Source organism: Alligator sinensis, unplaced genomic scaffold (genome assembly GCF_000455745.1).
Source record: "Alligator sinensis unplaced genomic scaffold, ASM45574v1 scaffold1232_1, whole genome shotgun sequence".
NCBI lineage: Eukaryota > Metazoa > Chordata > Crocodylia > Alligatoridae > Alligator > Alligator sinensis.
In genome coordinates, this window is record NW_005842537.1 from 299,189 (window position 1) to 317,170 (window position 17,982).

At 41.3% G+C, this 17,982-nt stretch overlaps 1 protein-coding gene across 1 annotated transcript in view; it reads left to right on the forward strand.

Annotated features, from left to right (window-relative positions):
- Nucleotides 1-17,982, forward strand: part of SLC5A7 (solute carrier family 5 member 7) — a 161,352-nt gene that overhangs the window by 8,641 nt on the left and 134,729 nt on the right. Inside the window, exons 2-3 of the mRNA XM_006031882.2 lie at nucleotides 1,288-1,491; nucleotides 4,669-4,704. The gene's annotated coding sequence lies outside the window, so the exon portion shown is untranslated. The remainder of the gene's footprint in view (nucleotides 1-1,287; nucleotides 1,492-4,668; nucleotides 4,705-17,982) is intronic.

Genomic DNA, 17,982 nt, shown 5'->3' on the forward strand with positions numbered 1-17,982 from the left:
TCCCACAGCTGCTTCTGTGCTTGGGAGATGTCTCAGTTAACGCATCCTCGTAAAAAGGATGTTATTATTTATTAATTCTACATAGAACCTGGGACTAGATGGTATAAAACCAACTAGCTAACCAGAGCTATTCCTAGAGGAAAAACTGCTGAATACTCTAGGACAGAACTCTAAAAGGACAGATGCTTTCTAGGCAAAGTGATTTGAATTCTGTTTTAGAGATTAAATTCATGCTTTATTGTACTATCAAAAGGGAGACATTCTAAAATCGGGGCTCATCATTCAGCTTGTATCCCTATAGAGTCTGCTAGTCAGACCACATCAAATTTCCTGTTCAGTTCCCCAACAGCTGGCTCGTCTGGCAAGCAGCGGCAGACCTAGGAACCTGGGAAGCCTGCCGTCAAGCTGGCCCTTGCAGTGCTCCAAGGCTCCTACACCTCAGCACAGAGCCTATCAACTGGCTCAAAGCAGGACTGTGTACAGGTTTCCAGGCTCCTCTCAGCTCAGTATCCCAGCAGGTGGCCTGCCAGAGCCCTGAGCAGCTTGGGGAACATTGCCAATTGTATTCAGAAAAGCTTTGAAACAATGTTGCTTTGATACTTAGAAACACAACATTTTGGATTTTGTCCCATTCTACAAGAAATGTCCAACTTACGAGTTTTTGTGCTGATGTGGAACAATTTTTTTTTTTTTTTTATTTCTTGTTTGAAAATTCAGAATGTGCTGGGGAAGGTGGATTCTGGGTTCTGACCAGTTCCAGTATTGGAGCCTAAAAATGGATGTAGGTGACTAGAAGGATTTTCAAGCCGTGTGAAAACATTTAAAATTCAGGGCTAAAGGACTAATTTCACTCACTTTGGAGCCCATTTAAACTACTTTTGCAATATACATTTAGCACTTGCTATAAGACCTGCTTATGTTTACATGTAAAATAAACATGTTGCAGTGAAAATGGGGATTAGGTGTTAAAGCTTGGATTTTTAAAAGGATTTGATTGCCTATTGAAATCAGTAAGGTTAAGCAACTTAATGCCTTAAACAATCTGGGTCCAAGTTCCTATATCTCAGCTGATTTCCATCCTGTACTATTTTTGCACTCATAATACTATTCAGAATCAGGTATAATGTGCATTTGAGAAGTTGATTAGTGCTAGATTGAAGATATGACTTAGGCATGCATCCCTTTTGGTTTTAGTAAAACTGTACACTTCATACTCAACCTCATGCTGTTTTTTATACTGTTTTTAAAAATATCTCATGCTCCATCCCTCCTCTCTTTTACATAAAGAATATCAATCAGCATTCCTTTGAAGAACTGCATGGACACTAGTGGTGAAGACTAGTTTAGACTTGCCTGCCTAATGAAATCCACTTCCAAACACTTATTTTTAAGGAAGTAATAATGAGCCAGTTATAAGTTCACCCAAAAGGGGGTCAGAGGTGAACAACAATTACCAGATGGAAAAAAAGCTTCTCAGTCACTGCCTGCAAGGTAGGAATTCCTTTTAAAGTTTAGCCATTGCTTTAAGTGCATGCCCTTGTACACATGCTGTGTAAACTCTCTCTCATGTGGAGACAAGAAAACAGACATCAACAAAGATACAAAAGGAAGCAGAAGTGGGTAAAATGAATGACACAACAAAATATAGCCAGAAAATTATCATTAAATGATTGAGCTCCAACTGACTTAAAACAATTACTTAAATCAGCTTGCAGAAAATCACTTTGCTATTGCCCTCCCCCCCTTGCTGCCTTTCTGACTCCTTTTATTAGATGCTTCTATAGGCAAGGAACCTTCTTGTACATCTGGAAAGTGCTTCAGTTTTCATTAAAACCAGTCAAGCCTACAATTTATGCAATTAATTTGGGGTCTAAGGTCTTTGGGATAGAGGAACCAGCATTTTGTAAACCAGTATGTGGAAACAAAAGGGTAAATTTCAGTGACATTCCTCAATTTAATCTTTTGATTAGAGAATATGTACCAAACTGTATGTGCAATATGCAGTACACTCTAAACAATACTATTGATATGTTTATTTTTATATATACTCCATGGATTTCCAAACCAGTTTGGTTTCTGTTTTGAAAGCATCAGTAATCTATGCTGGCTTCATCTTTAATTTCCTTGCCATCCATAGCAATATATAAGCATTTTGAATATCCTGCAGCCAAGCCCTCCTTTATCCTCCCTCCCCCCGACATCAAAAGGATGATTGCTATGTAATTTCTATAATCAGGTTTCTATGCTTCCTTATGCAATTTACTCTGTGTTTTGGATGATCTGTTCATACTCTCCTGTTATTTATTTATGTATTTATGTATAGGCCAGCCAAATGCATACATGTTGATTGTGTTAAAACCAGACTGCAAACCAAGTGGTTTGTGGTTTATTTAAACTGTGTAACATGGACCCTGGACCTCCCCTTTACTGAGAGAGGGGTCAGACAGTGCCCCAAATTGCAAAGCTGTAAAGAGAGCATGTTACAAAGAACAGAGTTCTGTGCAGTAAATTAGGTAATGGCTGCATCTGAGCTGAGCATGCTCCTATCAGTGAGAAACCCCTGTGCCCAGTTCTGAGAGATAGAGAATAGATCACAGGATTGAAAGAGGGCAGAACCTAAAGCCATATAAGCCTGGCTTCTAGGCAGAGGAGCTGATTTTGGCCAGGAGCAATGAGGGAAAAGGAGCTTCTGTGAGATTAGGCTTCAAACCAAAAGAACTAGAGGGTGTTTAGCTGTGCTGGTTTCAAGGTGATGGTTTTCTGTTTATGTTAAGGCATGGGGTGGCTAGTAGAGGAATGAGAAGGCCACTAAAGGGCACTGTGAGAGGGTGCTATTAGTGATTGGTTTGTGGGTGATTGGTTTACATTTCCCCCAGTGAGAATACTGGAAGTCTAAAGACGCTGGGTGTGTTCTGTCCAGGACAATGTGGGCATTGGGCATTTATGCCCAAGGGAAGCTTGAACTGCTCCAGAGGGCACTCCAGAAGTACCAGGATAGCCTATCTGGGATAGCAAGCATGTCCAGTCAGCAGAATGGAGTATGAAACTAGAATACCAGGGAGAGAGGGCTGTGTCTGACTGAAGTGCACTGTGGAGTGGACTGGAGGGTTAAGCCTGAGTTTAGCTTACCTTGAATGGAGCTGCCATAAATGGCAACTGAGAGCTCAAAGAACAAACTACCCAGAAGTGAAGCAAATGGAAGGCAGGCAAGGCCTAGAAGGATGGCTTCAAGATGCTAAATGTGGTTAGGAGAACCCGGTTAGGAGTAGAAGCCCTAAGATGGACATTGATTGTGGGCAAGAAGCCCTGAGACTAAGATTGGCTATTTGAGTTTGATACAACTTTCAAACTGCAGAGCAGGTTTGATAGAGTAAGTGAGATTCAGTTGTAGACCAAGAGGGCCAGAGTCTGGTTGGATCAAAATGGGTGTTAGAACAGTAAAGAAGAGACACAAATCTGGAAAGTCAGCAGGTGGTTTCTGGCAAGGAACCACTACAGGGCTTTCTATTCGGGCCTGACAGGCCCATCATAGGGTGGCCAGGCAGGCTACCCCATGATAAGCAGGGCAAAGGAGAGCACCTAAAGTGCAGCTCTGGTGACTAATGGCACCTTCGCAAACTATAATAACAATTTAACAGCAAAGGCAAAGCGGGTGGAATAAAAGGGAAGTAGCTAAAAGGATAGAGGACCGGGCACATAGGGCAGACTGCCAAGGAATGTCAGATTTAGCAGTGCAAAACCTGTTACAACAGTGATTCACAACATACCATTGTGTGTTTCTATGCAAAAGAATGGAAGCAGAACACACTTTCCTATTCTCCCACTCATGCCTTTATTGAAAACAGCTCACCCAGAATCCAGAATAAGAGTCACTTTCCTCAAAATACAACTGATGGAGTGGATAGATTTCCCAAGCCACAAAAGCATGGATTTCTCCTAATGGATGGAGAAACCAAGTCAGGGAACAGTCATAAACTGATAAAACATCTGTGTCAGAGATCTATACCAAGGAACTGTTCTCATTTATATGCCTTAGTATAAATAATTCAACCAAATCCAACCCTCCCCAATCTCTTCATTAGTTTCTATTAAGTCTTTCAGCATCTGAACCAAAGCCTCAGGTTTGCATGTAGCTCAAGGTACTGGGCTCTCTGCCATGCTTCCTTACAGATTTTACAGGCAGTGATTCAGTAGTCTGAACACTCAATGCATTTGCCCTTCATGTGTAGGCATGGCTAGTAAATTTACACAAACTATTAGGGGACTGAATTCCACCCATATGGCAAAGAGCAAATTAAATTCAATAATGCATTGGTGAGACCTTGTTTATCTCTCTGTTCCCCTAGCCATTTCTTCTTGTACTCTGTAATAATTATATGGGTTCCTATTCTATTGCTGAACAGATATTGGTGAATGAGAACTGTTCTCTTCATTATATTAGTGTCTATTAGTACATCTCTTTTGCTTGACAGTCATATCTTATATTTCATATGGGGAAAGAAAGACAATAAAATTGTAGGTTTGTTTTCAAGATGAATGCTAAGAGAAAGACATGACAAAGAGAACAATGTTTTTAAAAGCACAGATTCTAGGTCTTTGCAACATTATTGGGAAGAAGCATAGAAATGCAAGATAATGACAATACCAATGAACTCTCTTAAATTCCAGGAGATGTGAGTGATGGGAAGGAGTGATACAAGTCAGGTGAGTTTCAGTTAGTTTACCTTTGGTGTGCATTATCCTGGAGTCTGTTGTTTCCACGGAAGAGAGCATGTCTCACATGTTATGTTTCTGGGAAGAAGAATGGAAGACAGTCTATCTAGAGCAAGTCTGGTGATTCATTGCTGCAAAGGTGTTCTTAGAATCTGTAAGTAACATAACTCCCTGGCATGTAGTTGAGCTAGCTTTGCATTATAAAAACATTACAAAGGAAAAGGAAAAGAAATTGTGTTGCACATAAAGTAAGAGGAATGTAACAGAAAGGTCCCTTCCATCCCTAAATTTCTGTGAATCAGGGGCCTTAATACTTCCAAAGAACAGTGCATGAAAGGGAAAAAATATAAGGAAGTAGGAAAAAATAGCAAGAACTCAGAATGGGCACTTAAAATGAAAGCATATAATTCCATCCTAATATCATATTTACTTGGGTTTTTTTACTGCTGCTGTGCACTAGGCAAATATTTACATGGCTCTGTCAATAGTGACATCTAAGAGCGTTTTCCCCTCTGTATTTACAGTGAACTTAGACCCATCATGAGAAGTTTAAATTGTTACCTTTGATACATACTATTCACTTTTCTGCATTGACTTACATTCATTGCCATTCTGGTCAAGTATTGATTTTTGGTAAATCTTTACGTAATTATATACACTCTATATACTTACCTATACTTAATACCTAAACTAAAGCATCCAGTTCCACATTTGGGCAATTGCATGGGCACTTAGGTACTTAAAATGCATGAAACATCTGAAGTGACAGTTTAAGTATCCAAAGTCATAATAGTGCTACACTTCAGAATCTAGTTTGTAAATTGCCTTGGTGAGTTCAAATGCCTGACTAAGTAGTTATTAATTTCTGTTGTTGTTATAAGCCAAGTTGCTGACACATCTATAGGTGTATAGAAAGTATTTTTAAGGGATCTGACTTGGCCAAATTATACAAATAATTTACCTTCACTAAGTTTACACACACACACACACACACACACACACACACACACACACACACACACACAATTTATATATACAAACCAATATAAGTTTAGTATATACAGTTAGTGTGCATGTCTGTGTATAAACTTAGTGGTTTAATTATTAAGATTAATTTGTAATATGTTTAATTATTAAGCCTAAAAGACAAAAAGTTTTAGTCTGCTAGGCATAGATGTACACAAGCAGAGAAGAAAATATTGTTGTTATAGTTGTGCAGAGAACAGTAATTCCAGTTTTCAAAGTATTTCAAGACTTAAAAGTTTGTCTTGGTTCCAATTTTGAACAAAACCACAACATTTCAGTGTTATCTGTGGGAGGAAATAACTGCACCCCACCCAGTCCTAGAAGCCCTGCCTCAGGGGCCATCCTCCTGGCAGACCTCCTCTGACCCAGTGACTCTGGAAGGCATGGCACTCCCAGCCCTTCAGCAGTTTACCTCTAAGACTTCCCTTGGAACTCAGAGTGCCGAGGAGTCCCAAGCATGGGAACTTCATAATGGGCTCTAGGGCTTCCCCCCATCCAAATTCCCCTTAGTTTGATGCAGACAGGCCATGGTTATTGGCAGGCGAGCTGGGAATCAAGCAGGTATGTACAGCAGTCCCAGGTGTTCAAATGGTGCACCCAGGAGCAATAAACTCCGGCACAATAAGTGCCAGAGTTTATTGCTTCAAATTAACTGCACATGTAGATGCACCCAAGGACATTTACATAAGGCTCAGTTCCACAGAAGTATTTATGCAACTACTGTCCATTTAGGTGCTTGACTCCCATTGAAACTAATGAGATATCTAAATGACTACATGAGATTCACGGACCTAAATTAAATTTAGTGATCTAAATACCATTCTGGATTCTGATTTAAGTTACTTCCCCAGGATTAACAAGTGGTAACAACAGAACAGAATTAAGACCTAGAACTCTTGATTCCTTTTGTGATATTGTGTTTGCTAGACTACTATTTAGAAACATGACTGCATTATTTGGAGAACATAGATGTTGAAATAGGATTGCCCTCTCTCTAGCACCTACCCATCTATCCTTTCTGAATTTTAAAAGTAGGTGCTAGACAAAAATGATGGAAATTTGAAATGGGAAAATGAAAAAAAAATGGGAAATGTGTTTACAATCTAAAAGTGACTGGAAAGAAACAGGGGAGGGAATAGCTGTGATAGAAAGACCTAAAGATGTGACGACCAAGCAGAACTAATCCACCAAGCAGAACTTTCAATGCAAGGCATTTTAAAACTTCTCAGCTGTTACAGGTAATCACTAGCATGTCTGAGAATATTGCACTGAACAGTTAGTGAATAGGATTGGGAAACTCCTTCATTCACAATTGACTTGGACTCTCAAAAGCCTGCGCAACTTATTTTCGGTTCAAGCTTTGATGGCTCAGATATTAGGAGGCTTCTTTCCACAGAAGTGGCGCACCACTTCAGGGTTTGCATTGCTAAGGCAGGATAGGAAAGGTTTCTTGGGTCCCAAGATAGATATTCTGGGATGTGAAAATGAAAGAAACTGATCCCTCCAGCATAGCCAGTTCCCTACTGTTTAGACTTACGTCACTGTAATATCTGATTCAGAGCAGTAACTTGACCTTGGACATCTCACGTAGGCTGAAATGTGCCAGACAGGACAAGGCTTAACCAATGCTTCCCAGTGCATGAATACATATTTATTCATTTAAAAGGTAGAAAAATTCAGAGAATGAAAGAAGCCCCAAATAAACTAGCAGCCAGGTTGCTAGAGCACTCACCTGGATGTAGGGTATCCAGGTCCAAGACCCTGCTCTGCCTGATGCAGAGTGAATATTCTCCATATGTTTCTGGTCTGCCCCACTTTGCACCCTGCTGTAGTTTTTGTCTAATCATTTCAAATGATCTTGGTATCATCTCAACCAGGAACCAGAAAATATTTGAAACCCCATATATTTCCATGAGGCAGGAGAACCATTTCCTGCCCAGCTCAGCTCATTGTACCTTCATTCCAAGAAGCTCTATGCTCTTGACCACACTCTCATCTTAGCCATAATATATCAGTTGTACCTTGCACTTATTATATCACTTCTTTTTCATCCATGATTCCATCAGGCTGGTAAAGTAAATCTGTGAAAAAAAATCAGTTACTTGTTCCTTGTTTTGATACTGGGAAAGGATACCTGCAAACAAACAAAATAAACAACCTTACAGCATAGATGGCCTCCTTGAGAAACAAGGAAGTACACCTAGAAAAATGAAACACTAGCATAAAAAGCATATGCTGGGTTTTAGCCAATCATAGGTTCTGGCACCAAAGACATTAAGCGAAGCAGAGGCTATATGTGTCTTGAAAAAAATGTCCATATGGTCTTTTATTAGAGACCAGTGTATTAAAGGAATTGTGTTGCTGGTTTCAGTGTAAATCTTCTATAAAATAAGCAGAAAGAGTGGCGCTTACCATATTATCTTTAAAATTGGCTAATGTGTCATCTGATTAGTGTGGCTGTTTGAGTTGGGTCATCTGGGCTCCATGAGGTATTAGGTAATATCATGAAACATGTAGGAATTCATTATCAGGGCAATTCTGTACCAGTTATCTTTCTATTCCCGCTACAAAGAACAAACAAGTACTTTCCCATTAAACCTGCTCCCTATTCACTCCCCAGTATAAAGTACCAATTAGCTAAAGATAACAGTAAAATAAACTACTTTAATTAGGCAACAGAAATTGGCAGTTAAACATAAAAGTGAATATGTAAATATGCTGATTATCCTCAGTACTTGATAAATCATTCCTTTTCTCTGAAGAAGGCAGGTATTTCTTCCTAACTGAAGCATGGGAACATCTACCATCTTAAAATTACTTCATTAGATACATTTAAAATTAGTTCCAAATAATTAAATTGCTACCTCTGTATTTCTGAGAGATGCTTGCTTATTTTTCTTTGGTAGACTAGCCTCTCAAGTACAGCTGTGAATGTTGAATTTTCATTCCAGAGAAGATGGCAGCATTGTAAAATTTCCTTTCATCCTGAATAGGAAGAAAAAGTATTTGTGTTTCTCACAAAACAGATCACTTAGGAGGTAATGAACACTTACAAATGAAGCATTTTGTTTTGACTTGTATTTTATGTCTTTCAAGCATGCAGACTTTGGTCTTATTAAACTGACAGCTTTGTGATTATCAAAAAAACAAAAAAAAACCTCAAAACCAAACCAAACCAAAACAAACTTGAATAATTTTTTATCGAAAGTTGCAAGAAAATCAGTACATTCCTGTGACATGTTTTTCTTTTTAGCTCATTTCACTGAATCAGTATTGCCAGACTGCTCATTTCATTTCACTGAATCAGTATTGCCAGACTGCAAAGTGCTCTATCAGAATTTTTTCAAGCAAGTCTACTGTTAGGTCTTAGAGTCCTTCATCAGAAGGTATCAAGGTCACAGTTAAGTCTTCCTCTCTAGCTTCCTTAGTTTAGCTGAAACAAGTGTGCTTCTTACAGAGATACCTTTCTCTATTCTATTACAGAATTAGCTTCTTTTATAGAAATATTACAATAGGGTATCACCCACTTGGTTGAATACTGGAGAGTGTAGACAAACAAACAAATTAAAGCCAGTGCCTAGATGGCAGTATTTAGCAGATCAAATGTAAAACCATAAAAATACAAGCTAATTTGAGGAGAAATTTGCTAGACATAAAAGGTAATAATAACAAATTATTTAAGTACATTAGAAGCCAAAGACCTGTCAGGGGGTCAGTTGGACCTTTGCATGATCAGGAGTGCTAAAGGATGACAGGGCCATTGCAGAGAAACTAATGCATTATTTGCACCCTTCTTCACTGTTGAAAATGTTAGGAAGTTTCCCTCATTGGATCTACTCCTGTCTAGGGGCAAGTCTGTGGAACTGACACAAATTGAGGTTTCAATAGCTGAAGTCGTAGAGGAAACGGAACAGAAACTCAACAGTAGCAAATAACCAGGACCATAGATAACTCGCAAGTGTTGACAGTGAGGGCGTACAGCTCTGTGCCACTGGTGCCCTCGCCCCCATCCCCACTGCTACTGGGCACTGGCTCCAGCAGGGCTGCAGCCCCTCACTCCATGGCCCACTGTAAGCATAGAAATCGTGGTGCCGCTCCTGCCTCTGCTGCTGCTGGACCCTGGCTCCAGCCAGGTTGCAGCCCCTCACCCTACTGTTGGCATAGAAATAGGGGGAAGAGGGGACACATGCCCATCATTCCCCTCCCATGAATCACCTATAACCAGGACCTAAGATCCTGAAGGAGCTCAGATCAGAAATTGCCAATTTCTTAACTACAGTAAGTAACCTATCACTAAAAACAGCCTCAGTATGGGAGGAATGGAGGGTTACCTGTGTTAGGGGTGTGCAAAGTGGGCCCTATTTGATTTGGATTCAGATTCGGCCCGAATCAGGGACAGTGATTTGATTTGGCTGAATCTGAATCTGAAGGTTCAATACTGATTCAGAGAATCAGCGATTCGGACATAGACACAGCTTTAAAGTTTTTTCTACATACCCTGAGGTAGTAGGCATGGCTCATGATTGCCGTGATGCTGGGGCACATGGAACGTCCCACAGGAGTGCAGGGGAGCCCTCCACATGCTTGGCGGAGAACCCAGAAGTGGACTGGAATTACTTCCAGTCCACTTCTGGGTCTGCCAGAGAGCACATTGTCCCCATGCCTCCCCGACTCAGCGATCGGCCACAGGGGGACCCCAGATGCCCTCCCCCCAACCCAGGAAGGACCAGTCACTGAGCTGGGGGAGGGGGTACAGAGGGCCCCTCAGCACACTCCCTAGTGGACCCAGAATTGATCGGAAATGCTTCTGGTCCACTTCCAGGTCTGCTGCCAAGCGCACTGGGGAGCCCCCCATGCTTCTGTGGGACACTCCATGCACCCCAGCATTGCAGCACTCAGGAGCCCCTGCTACCTAGAGGTATGTAGAAAAAACATTTAAAGCTGTGTCTATGTCCAAATCTTCGAATCTCTCCAAATCAATTAGGAGGGTTTCGATTCGATTCAGAGAGATTAAAGGGTCGTCTGATTCGATTTGGATTTGGAGATTTGGCTGCCAAATCTCTGCTGAATCGAAGCAGGGAGCAAAGCTTCACACAGCCCTAACCAGCATAACTCCAATATTTAAAAAGGGCTGTAGCAGGGATGCAGGGCAATACAGGCTGGTGAGTCTAACATCCATTCTGGGTAGAAATGATAGTAAAAATAAGAATTGTTCAGCACGTGGAAAAACATAATTTACTGGGGAACATGACATCAGCATGGTTTTGGGCAAAGGGAAATGATGCCTTTGACAAGCACCCTTATCAGAGGCTCTTAATGAAGTAAGATAATAATGGGATTATAGGAGAGGCCCATTAGTGAATTAGAAATTAGTTTAATGATAGAAAACAAAGAGTGAGTATATATGGACAGTTTTGGGGATAGAAAGAAATAAGCAGTGGGGTTCCCCAGGGATCAGTTTTGAGACCAGTCCTGTTTAACACATCCATAAATGATCTGGAAAATAGGGTGGCGAGGTGGCCAAATTTGCAGATGACGCAGAATTATTCAAATGTAGGCTGTGAGGAACTACAGAAGGATCTGGAAATACTAAGCAAATGTACAACTGAATGGCAGATGAAATTCAATGTTAGATAAGTGTAAAGTGATGCATGCACATAGACAAAAGTAACCCAAGCTATCCTTGCACTATGATGGGCTTCTACAGTAGCTGTTACCACACAGGAAAGAGATCTGGGTGTCATTTTGGTCAGTTTTCTAAAACATCAGCTCACTGCTCAGCAGCTGTCAAAGGGCAAACAAAATACTGCTAGGAATTGCTGTATTTACTCGAATAGAACATGGCCCTGATTATAAGACAACCTCCCCCCCCCCAAAAAAAAAAATAGTTTCTATTTATAGAAAATGTATACATTTGTTATAAATTTCCAGGTGGTTTGCCTTGAAAGTATCCTTCTTTCACTGCTACAGTGGGAAAAATAAATCTGGGGATTTATTTATGGCTCTCTGGTTCCCCCTAACTTTTTCCTCTGGTAGCCCTCTCCCCTCTCCTTGCTAGCAGCCCCTGCTGTCCCTGAGTACATGGAAGGGAAGAGTAACTATGGGCACTATGGTATTTCTTATTCAGATGGGCTACACTAATCTGTTATTGTAGTAGATTCCTATCAGCTTGTTTACCCAAAGTGGACCATGTGTTTTATAGTCTTGCTTAGTGCTGGCTACATTTAATCAACTTCATAAACACAAGCTTCTTTTGGCAGCAGTTTAATGATAGAAAGTGTATTTAGTGGGATTTCCTTGTATGCAATTATAAGATGAAGGTCTTTTTCCCTCATGGCAATCTGGGGGAAAAAGCCTTGTCTTGTATTCAAGTAAATACAGTAGTAAGAAGGGAATTGTGAAGAAAATGGAGAAGTATCATTTTTCCCCTTTATAAATCCATGGTGCATCCACACCTAGAATACTGTGCCCAGGTTTGGTCCCCACACCTGAAAAAGGATATTGAAAAACTAGAGAAAGTACAGAGAAAGGTAACAAGGATGATTAGTGGCATGGAGGGGCTTCCAAATGAGGAGAGGCTGAAGAAGGTAGGCCTATTCAGTTTAGAAAACAAGATGCTTGAGGGGGTAGATGATAAGAGTTTACAAAATACTAAATGTAAAGAGAAAGTAAATAGGGATTTATTATCTACTCTCTCTCACAATACAAGAACTAGGGGTCATGAAATGAAACTAGTAAGTAGTAAGTTTAAAACTAACAAAAGGAAGTTCTTTTTCACAGAGTGTGGAATTGAAGTGTGGAATTCCTTGCCGGAAGATCAGGGTCTTTGGGTTGATGTGATATTTTTTATTAGAGCAACTGAATAGTTGGAGAAAAATTATTTGCAAGCTTTCAGGTGCAGTCACTTTCAGGCATAGGGAGTCTCTGCTATTTTGAGATCTCCAAGGAATGAAAGAAGCTAAAAGTGTGACAGGATGCCAGTGAGAATGTAAATAGGTAGACATTAGGAAAACAAAAGGTACAGAAGGAAAGGGAGGGAGAAGCCAAAGGTAAGTAAGGGAGACTCTACTGAAGTAGTTTTCCAAGGCAGAAAAGAGGCTGTCTGACAAATGTTATGGAAGCTGACAGTTTAACCAGATCCAAAAGAAGGGATCAAATTCTTGGAGGAAAGTTGCGTCTGTAGCTACTGAACATGGGAATTAGTGGTAGAGCCTCTGAATCAAAACTTTTTAGATCTTAAATGATGGAAGCTGCAAGTGGGAGAGGAACAGGGGAAAAACCCTGGTACCCTGTTCACTCCCCCTTTCAGCATCGTCTCTGCCACTGTGACAGGATATTGGCCAAGATGGACCCAGGATCTGACCCATAAATGGCAGTTCTTATGTTCTTTTAACCTTATCATGGTACAACTGATGTGTGGTGACTGTGTCCCCAAGTGCCCTATGGCAAAGAGAAGCTAAACTGGGGCAGTCAATTCTGGAGTGAAGGAGGAAAGGTAAACCCTCTGAATCTGATATTTGTCCATACCTTTACACCTATATTAAAATAATGATGAACTCTTACCCTGGTTTGGCTTCTATTTATCCCAGTGTAATTGGAGTAGTACATAAGAGAGCAGGCAAAGAACACAGGGTAGAGAGCAGAAAGCAGAGGAAGGTGATCAGAGTGCTCGGGAAGGACGCAGGCTGAATTCGTGGCATACCTGCCAAAAAGGTTGGCCCCCAGTGCTCTAATACATACCGGTAACTAATGATACCATAGAGATTCTTCAGACTCTGGAATTAGGTAGTTGTAAAGGAGCTGTGGACATGCCCCTCTTTATATGGCCATGCCTCTCGCAGGAGGAGTAGGAAGAATAGCAGGGGGACTGCTGCGGTGGCAATTTGACTATTAAAGCTGGGCAAAAACCTAATGTTTTTTTTAAAGTTTAGGCAAGTGTGTATATATATATATATTCATTTTGGATTTTAAAAAATGCTTTATTCTACTCAGAACTAAGCTTTTTCATGGCAAAGGGTTAGATTAAAATACTAAGGAGTAGGAGTTACTGCCTGCTTCCTGTTGGAGCACAGTGGCTAGGATATTCATCTGAAATGTGAGCAACCCAGATTCAAAAAGGGATTCTAACTGAGGTTTCCTGCACTAACCTCCAGAATATACCAGGGCATTCTGGGTGGAGTTCCTGTCTTGTGGGTGCTAATTATCTTTTCTTAGGATAATTAAATAATGTCATTGAAAACCTAATACCCAGATTATTTTGGACTCAGACAAAAAAGTTGTAACTATTGACTTTAATTGTTTATTAAATTTCACTGAAGCAATGTGAACTGTTTTGTTTCCTTCGTCTTGTATTATATTTGCTCGTACATACGTTTTCTGAATTCTTATGCATGTTTTTCTTTCAAATGCATCAATTCCACCTTTCTTCATCTGTTTCTAGAGAACAGCAAAAACCTGCTTGTATAAACACTAGGTGATCATGAAGGCAGGAAGACAGAATACAAACATCTGGCTCATGATGACATGATCTTATTGAACATAAGACTTTTCTCTGTGAAGTTATGTTCCCTGGGGTACTTGCTAATAATCACCATGACAAAATTATCTTATAGGAATTGCAAAGCACCCAATATAAAATATCTTTAGACATTTGTGCTGGAGCAGAGGGGCCCCAAGAGGTTAAGAACACTTGGAATGTAACACACTCCCTAGGCCTTATTCTATTGCAAGGTAACACTGAAGGAATGAAGTTGGACAAGGCTATTAGTAATTGATTTCTACAGAACTATGCTTATTTATTCCAAAAAAAGTTCTGTTCCCTAAAATTCAATTAAATCCAGTTTTCGATGCTGGAAATATATTCCAAACTGTAGTATCTCAGGCCTAGAACTAACTGAAAATTTCAAAATTTTTCCAAAAGAAAGATGGACGATTTTTTTTCTGAAAAATGTGTGATATATTTTATGCAAAATATCCTATTTTCCTAGAAGTCATTATTTACTTTTCAGTTTCATTTTACAGAAAGACAGGATAAATTCTTTCTTATTCTTTTGATCTGTCCTAGTCAGGACACTGATGGAGCCAATGTGGCTCTGCACTGCATGATTATCTAGTCATAGAATCATAGAAAATGAGGGTTGGAGGGACCTCAAGAGGTCATTCAAGCCACCCCCCTGCTCAAAGAAGGATCATCCCCTACCATATCATCCCAGCCAAGATTTTGTCTAGCTGGGTCTTAAAAACCTAAGGATGGAAATTCCACAATCTCTCTGTGTAGCCTGTTCCAATGCTTTACTACCCTCCTAGTGAGAGTTTTTTCTAATATCTAACCTAAACTTCCCTTGCTGCAACTTAAGACTATTGTTCCTTTTCCTGTTCTCTACCATCACTGAAAGCAGTCTAACTCCATCATCTTTGGAACCACCCTTCAGGGAGTTGAAGGCTGCTATTAAATCTTCTCTCAGTCCTCTCTTCTCCAGACTAAATAACTGAAGTTCCCTCAGCCTCTCCTCTAAGTCATTTGCCCCAGGCCCCTCACCATTTTTGTTGCCCTCCACTGGACTCTCTCCAACTTGCCCACATCCTTTCTGTGGCAGGGGCTCCGACTGGACAGAGTACTCCAGATGTGGTCTCACCAGTACCAAATAGAAGGGAAGAATCACTTCCCTCAATCTGCTGGTAGCGCTCTTACTAATGCAGCCCACTATGCTGCACTATGCAGTTAGCCTTGTTCACAACTAGGGCACGCTGTCGTTTTCTACAGAGCTGCTGCTTAGCTGCTGGTTGCTGCTGCAGAGCTGCTGCTTACTGTTGGTTTGCAGCCTGTACCACTGCATGAGATTGTTCCAACCTAAGTGCAGGACTTTACACTCGTCCTTACTGAACCTCACAAAATTGCTTTTGGTCCAATCCTCCAATTTATCTAGGTCTCTCTGAATCCTAGCCATACACTCCAGCATATCTACTACTCCCCCCAGCTTGGTGTCATCCACAAACTTGCAAAGGGTGCACTCCATCCCATCTTCCATATTGTTTTTGAAGATGATAAACAAAATCAGCCCCAGGATTGATCCCTGGAGCACTCCACTTGATATCTAGGTGGCAGTTGGTATTGAGCCATTGATTAGTACCCTTTGAGCCTGATGATCCAGCCAGTTTTCTATCGATCTTACAGTCCATCCAACCCATACCTCCTTAATTTGCTTGCAAGAATGTTGTGGAAGAAAGGCTGTAACAAATGCCTTCCTAAAGTCAAGGTATAACACATCCACTACTCTCCCTGCTTCCACAGAGCCAGTCTTCTCATCCTAGAAGGCAATCAGGTTGGTCAGGCATGACTTGCCCTTGGTGAATCCATGCTGACTGTTCCTAATCACTTTCTCCTCAAAGTGTTCAGAAGTAGACCTGTTACATGAGGACCTGTTCCATGATTTTTCCAGGGATTTAGGCTGGTCTGCAGTTCCCCAGATCCTCCTTCTAAAGATGGGCACTATATTTGCCCAGTTGTCCAGAACCTCTCTGAATCACCACAAGTTTTCAAAGATAATGGCCAGCTACTCTGCAATCACGTTGGCCAACTCCCTCAGCACTCCCAGGTGTATCATGTCCAGCCCAATGGACTTTTACACATCCAACTTTTCTAAATAGTTCCTAACCTGTTCATTTGCCACTGCCAGCTGCTTGCCTTCTCCCAAAATTGTGCTGCCAGGTGCAGTAATCTGGTAGCTGACTTTGCCTGTGAAGACTGAAGAAAGAAACATTGAATATTTCAGCCTTTTCTACATCATCTGTCACTGGGTTTTCTCCCCCATTTAGATGGGAGGGATCCACACTTTTCCTGATCTTCCTCTTGTTGCTGACATACTTATAGAAATCCTTTTTGTTACCCTTCACATCCTTTGCTAGCTGCAACTCCAGTTGTGCTTTAGCCTTCCTGATTTCATCACTGCATGCCCAAGCAATGCTCTTTATACTCCTCCCTAGTTGTTTGTCCAAGTGTCCACTTGTATGCTTCCTTTTTGTGTCCCTGCCAAACCAAGCTGGTTTTCTGTCATACTTGCTAGTCTTCCTGTGTATCTGGATGGTTCATTCCTGCACCCTTAGTACAGTTTCTTTAAAAGTAAAAACAGCTCCTCTGGACTCCTTTCCCCACTCAAAATGGCTGCCCAGGAGATCCTGTCTATCAGTTCCCTGAGTGAGTCAAAGTCTATTTTTCTAAAGTTCACGGTCCTTACTCTGCTGCTCTCCATCCTTCCTTTCCTTAGGATCCTGAACTCATCTTGTAGTTACTGCTGCCCAGCTTGCCATCTACTAGTACATATTCTACCAATTCTCCATTTGTGAGCAGCAGATCACAAAGAGCATGTCACAAAGAGCATGGCCCCTAAGTGGCCTCTCCAGCACTGCACCGAGAAGTTGTCCCCAACACTCCAAACACTTCCTGGATTGCCTGCGCACTGCTGTATTGCCCTCCCAGCAGATGTCAGGGTGACTGAAGTCTCTCATGAAAATCAGGGCCTGTGATCTGAAAAATTCTGGTAGCTGTTTGAAGAAAGCCTCATCCACCATGTCATCACTTTTGTTGCTCTCCCCTCTGGCCCTAACCCAGAGACTTTCAACAGGCCAATCTCTAGTTTCATACTGGAGCTTTGAGCAGTTATATAGCTCTTTTACTTAAAAAGCAACTCCTCCTCCTCCTCCTCCTCCTCCTCTTTTCCCCTGCCTGTCCTTCCTGAACAGTTTGCACCCATCCATGACAGCGCTCGAGTCATGCAAGTTATCCCACCAAGCCTCTGTTATTCCAATCACATCAAAGTTCCATGACTGCGTGAGGACTTCCAATTCCTCCTGCTTGTTTCCCAGACCCATGCATTCATGTACAGGCAACTACAGTAACTAGCCAATTGCCCTACTTTGCCAGGAAAAATGAGAGCCTCCCCTGTTGCCTCCTTCTGCTTGTGCTTCTTCCAGGTCACCTGCTTCCCCATTTACCTCAGGGCTTTGATCTGCAACACCCACCTCCCACAGCAAACTTAGTTTAAAGTGAGTCTATGAAACTTCTCATGGCTGATGCTTTGGAGCCTTGTCACCTCCTCCTGTAGCTCTCTTGCCTCTTGCCTGCTCCTTGAGGATACCAGCAGGAGACCTCCTTGCTAGGTTCATAGATTCATAGATTCATAGATGTTAGGGTCGGAAGGGACCTCAATAGATCATTGAGTCCGACCCCCTGCATAGGCAGGAAAG